We start from the raw sequence: 5,996 nt of genomic DNA on the forward strand, positions 1-5,996 counted from the left end.
AGGGTCAGAGGCACGAGGGTCAGAGGCACTAGGGTCAGAGGCATGAGGGTCAGAGTACATGAGGGTCAGAGAGGGTGAATGTATTGAGAGGGCAAAGATATTACAGTGAATATAGCATACCTTTACTGTTAAGTATGTTCAGTTAAACTCACAAAGTGAAAGTTGAAAAACGAACTTACTCTGAGCTAACTTTGCCCCTTCCCCCTCTTCCTCTTGAAAGTATCACAAAGACAAACAGGAAACTCAGTGAGTCACAAGGCTGTGCTAACAACCGTAGCGTTGGGGGAAAAACCTCACAATAACAAATCATGTGGTTTAATGTAGATAGTTTATTTAGCTTGTTTTCTATGTAGAATGTGGGCTAGTTGTCCATAGTTGTCTATATCATGAATGTGGGCTAGTTGTCCATAGTTGTCTATATCATGAATGTGGGCTAGTTGTCCATAGTTCATATCATGAATGTGGGCTAATTGTCTATATCATGAATGTGGGGTAGTTGTCTATATCATTAATGTGGGCTAGTTGTCCATAGTTGTCTATATCATGAATGTGGGCTAGTTGTCCATAGTTCATATCATGAATGTGGGCTAATTGTCTATATCATGAATGTGGGGTAGTTGTCTATATCATGAATGTGGGCTAGTTGTCCATAGTTGTCTATATCATGAATGTGAGCTAGTTGTCTATATCATTAATGTGGGCTAGTTGTCTATATCATGAATGTGGGCTAGTTGTCTATATCATTAATGTGGGCTAGTTGTCTATAGTTGTCTATATCATGAATGTGGGCTAGTTGTCTAGTTGTCTATATCATGAATGTGGGCTTGTTTTCCATAGTTCATATCATGTATGTGGGCTAGTTGTCCATAGTTGTCTATATCATGAATGTGGGCTAGATGTCTATAGTTCATATCATGAATGTGGGCTAGTTGTCTATATCATGAATGTGGGCTAGTTGTCCATAGTTCATATCATGAATGTGGGCTAGTTGTCCATAGTTGTCTATATCATGAATCTGGGCTAGTTGTCTATATCATGAATGTGGGCTAGTTGTCAATAGTTGTCTATATCATGAATGTGGGCTAGTTGTCTATATCATTAACGTGGACTAGTTGTCTAGATCATGAATGTGGGCTAGTTGTCTATATCATTAATGTGGGCTAGTTGTCTATAGTCGTCTATTTCATGAATGTGGGCTAGTTGTCTAGTTGTCTATATCATTAATGTGGGCTAGTTGTCTAGGTGTCTATATCATGAATGTGGGCTAGTTGTCTATATCATGAATGTGGGCTAGTTGTCTATATCATGAATGTGGGCTAGTTGTCCATAGTTGTCTATATCATGAATGTGGGCTAATTGTTCATAGTTGTCTATATCATGAATGTAACAGCTTGTCTAGTTGCTCATATCATGAATGTGGCTAGTTGTCCAGTCGTCTATATCATGAATGTGGGCCAGTTGGCTCATTATCACACGTGGGCTAGTTGGTTCATATCATGAATATGTGTTGAAGTTGTCCATAGTTGGCCATATCACGAATGTGAGCTAGTTGTCATAGTTGTCTATATCATGAATGTGGGCTAGTTGTCCATAGTTGTCTATACCATTAATGAATGTGGGCTAGTTGTCCATAGTTGTCTATATCATGAATGAGGTTCATAGTTGTTATATCATGAATGTGGGCTAGGTCAGTTGTCTATACCATTAATGTGGCCAATTGTCTAGTTGTCTATATCATTCATGTGGGCTAGTTGGGTTCATATCATGAATGTGGGCTAGTTGTTCAGTTGTCTATATCATGAATGTGGGCTAAGTTGTTCATATCATTCATGTGGGCTGTGTCATATCATGAATGTGGGCTAGTTGTCTAGTTGTCTATATTATTAATGTGGGCTAGTTGTCTATATCATGAATGTGGGCTAGTTGTCTAGTTGTCTATATCATGAATGTGGGCTAGTTGTCTAGTTGTCAATATCATTAATGTGGGCTAGTTGTCTAGTTGTCTATATCATGAATGTGGGCTAGTTGTCTAATATCATGAACGGGCTAAAGGTTCAGCTGTCTATATCATGAATGTGGGCTAATTGTCTAGTTGTCTATATCATTCATGTGGGCTAGTTGTCTATATCATGAATGTGGGCTAGTTGTCTAGTTGTCTATATCATGAATGTGGGCTAGTTGTCTAGTTGTCTATATTATTAATGTGGGCTAGTTGTCTAGTTGTCAATATCATTAATGTGGGCTAGTTGTCTAGTTGTCAATATCATTAATGTGGGCTAGTTGTCTAGTTGTCAATATCATTAATGTGGGCAAGCAAAATGAGCAGGGACATACAGTCAAATATAACATGAAAAGTAACCCAGGATCAAGGACAGGTTAGTATGGTTGTTATCAAGGACAGGTTAGTATGGTTGTTATCAAGGACAGGGTGGAATGGTTGTTATCAAGGACAGGTTAGTATGGTTGTTATGAAGGACAGGTTAGTATGGTTGTTATGAAGGACAGGTTAGTATGGTTGTTATGAAGGACAGGTTTGTATGGTTGTTATGAAGCACAGGTCTGTATGGTTGTTATGAAGGACACGTTTGCATGGTTGTTATGAAGGACACTTTGTATGGTTGTTATGAAGGACAGGTTTGTATGGTTGTTATGAAGGACAGGTTTGTATGGTTGTTATGAAGGACAGGTTTGTATGGTTGTATGAATGAAGGACAGGTTTGAATGAAGCATGGTTGTTATGAAGGACAGGTTGGTATGGTTGTTATGAAGGACAGGTTTGTATGGTTGTTATCAAGGACAGGTTAGTATGTTGTTATGAAGGACAGGTTAGTATGGTTGTTATGAAGGACTGGTTTGTATGGTTGTTATGAAGGACAGGTTTGTATGGTTGTTATGAAGGACTGGTTTGTATGGTTGTTATGAAGGACAGGGTGTAATGCTTGTTATCAAGGACAGGTTAGTATGGTTGTTATGAAGGACAGGTCGGTATGGTTGTTATGAAGGACAGGTTAGTATGGTTGTTATGAAGGACAGGTTTGTATGGTTGTTATGAAGGACAGGTTTGTATGGTTGTTATGAAGGACAGTTTGTATGGTTGTTATGAAGGACAGGTTTGTATGGTTGTTATGAAGGACAGGTTTGTATGGTTGTTATGAAGGACAGGTTTGTATGGTTGTTATGAAGGACAGGTTTGTATGGTTGTTATGAAGGACAGGTTTGTATGGTTGTTATGAAGGACTGGTTTAGTATGGTTGTTATGAATGACAGGTTTGTATGGTTGTTATGAAGGCAGGTGTGTAGTGAAGGACAGGTTTGTATGGTTGTTATGAATATGGTGTTATAGTATGGTTGTTATGTAGTATGACAGGTTAGTATGGTTGTTATGAAGGAAAGGCTAGTATGGTTGTTATGAAGGACAGGTTGGTATGGTTGTTATGAAGGACAGGTTTGTATGGTTGTTATGAAGGACAGGTTAGTATGGTTGTTATGAAGGACAGGTTAGTATGGTTGTTATGAAGGACAGGTTAGTATGGCTGTTATGAAGGACAGGTTAGGCATGGTTGTTATGAAGGACAGGTTTGTATGGCTGTTATGAAGGACAGTGGTTAGTATGGCTGTTATGAAGGACAGGCTTGTATGGTTGCTATGAAGGACAGGTTAGTATGGTTGTTATGAAGGACAGGTTTGTATGGTTGTTATGAAGGACAGGTTAGTATGGTTGTTATGAAGGACAGGTTAGTATGGTTGTTATGAAGGACAGGTTAGTATGGTTATGAAGGACAGGTTTGTATGGTTGTTATGAAGGACAGGTTAGTATGGTTGTTATGAAGGACAGGTTAGTATGGTTGTTATGAAGGACAGGTTAGTATGGTTGTTATGAAGGACAGGTTAGTATGGTTGTTATGAAGGACAGGTTTGTATGGTTGTTATGAAGGACAGGTTTGTATGGTTGTTATGAAGGACAGGTTAGTATGGTTGTTATGAAGGACACGTTTGTATGGTTGTTATGAAGGACAGCTTTGTATGGTTGTTATGAAGGACAGGTTAGTATGGTTGTTATGAAGGACAGGTTTGTATGGTTGTTATGAAGGACAGGTTTGTATGGTTGTTATGAAGGACAGGTTTGTATGGTTGTTATGAAGGACTGGTTTGTATGGTTGTTATGAAGGACAGGTTTGTATGGTTGTTATGAAGGACAGGTTTGTATGGTTGTTATGAAGGACAGGTTTGTATGGTTGTTATGAAGGACAGGTTTGTATGGTTGTTATGAAGGACAGGTTAGTATGGTTGTTATGAAGGACAGGTTTGTATGGTTGTTATGAAGGACTTTGTATGGGTTGAAGGACAGGGTATGGTTGTTATGAAGGACAGGTTAGTATGGTTGTTATGAAGGACAGGTTTGTATGGTTGTTATGAAGGACAGGTTAGTATGGTTGTTATGAAGGACAGGTTTGTATGGTTGTTATCAAGGACAGGTTAGTATGGTTGTTATGAAGTGACAGGTTTGTATGGTTGTTATGAAGGACTGGTTTGTATGGTTGTTATACCAATCATGGGTTCTGAACTGGTTTCACTTGAAGGACAGGTCTGTGTGAATGAAATAGTAGTTTGTATATTTGAAGGACAGGTTTGTATGGTGTATGTGACAGGTGTGTGTGTTATGTGTGTTTGTATGGTTGTTATGACAGCTTTGTGTGGTTGTTATGAAGGACAGGTTGCATTGTGTGTGAAGGACACGTTTGTATGGTTTCCATGGACACTTTGTATGGTGCATGTCATAAATGGTGTTGTGAATGCCTGCCATTGAATCCCAGGTTATTGTGTTATGAAGGACAGTTGTACATTGTGAAGGACAGGTGTGTAGTTCTGCATTGTCCTACAGTGTGTAGTTGTGCATTGTCCCACAGTGTGTAGTTGTGCATTGTCCCACAGTGTGTAGTTGTGCATTGTCCCACATTGTGTAGTTGTACATTGTCCCACAGTGTGTAGTTGTGCATTGTCCCACAGTGTGTAGTTGTGAATGCCTGCCATTCAATCCCAGATTGTGTAGTTGTACATTGTTCCACACTGTGCGGCTGTACATTGTCCCACAGTGTGTAGTTGTACATTGTCCCACAGTGTGTAGTTGTGCACTGTCCCACAGTGTGTAGTTGTACATTGTCCCACACTGTGTAGTTGTGCATTGTCCCACAGTGTGTAGTTGTATATTGTCCTACATTGTGTAGTTGTACATTGTCCCACACTGTGTAGTTGTGCATTGTCCCACATTGTGTAGTTGTACATTGTCCCACATTGTGTAGTTGTACATTGTCCCACATTGTGTAGTTGTGCACTGTCCCACGTAACGAGTCAGTCAGTCTGTCTATACCAGAGAAGCTGTGTGTCCGAGGGATTGTGCCGTTTATAAAGCCCACCACTGTGAGAGGGGTCACAGGCAGACAAACATTACAACAAAACAACCCAGCAGTCACGTGCCTTCATGTGGCAGACTGTTTCCTGCAATATGAACCTTCCAGCACGTGACTGACTGCACAGTGGTGGGGGCCAAAATGGAGGGTGGTTTCCTGCAATATGAACCTTCCAGCACGTGACTGTCTGCACAGTGGTGGGGGCCAAAATGGAGGGTGGTTTCCTGCAATACGAACCTTCCAGCACGTGACTGACTGCACAGTGGTGGGGGCCAAAATGGAGGGTGGTTTCCTGCAATACGAACCTTCCAGCACGTGACTGACTGCACAGTGGTGGGGGCCAAAATGGAGGGTGGTTTCCTGCATTGTGAAGCCCACAGCAGGGACCTGTAAAGCGGTTGGGGCCAAAATGGAGGGTGGTTTCCTGCATTGTGAAGCCCACAGCAGGGAACTGTAAAGCGGTTGGGGCCAAAATGGAGGGTGGTTTCCTGCATTGTGAAGCCCACAGCAGGGAACTGTAAAGCGGTTGGGGCCAAATGGAGGGTGGTTTCCTGCATTGTGAAGCCCACAGCAGGGACCTGTAAAGCG

The sequence above is a fragment of the Oncorhynchus masou genome, unplaced genomic scaffold (assembly GCF_036934945.1).
Source record: "Oncorhynchus masou masou isolate Uvic2021 unplaced genomic scaffold, UVic_Omas_1.1 unplaced_scaffold_2532, whole genome shotgun sequence".
Classification (NCBI taxonomy): Eukaryota; Metazoa; Chordata; class Actinopteri; order Salmoniformes; family Salmonidae; genus Oncorhynchus; species Oncorhynchus masou.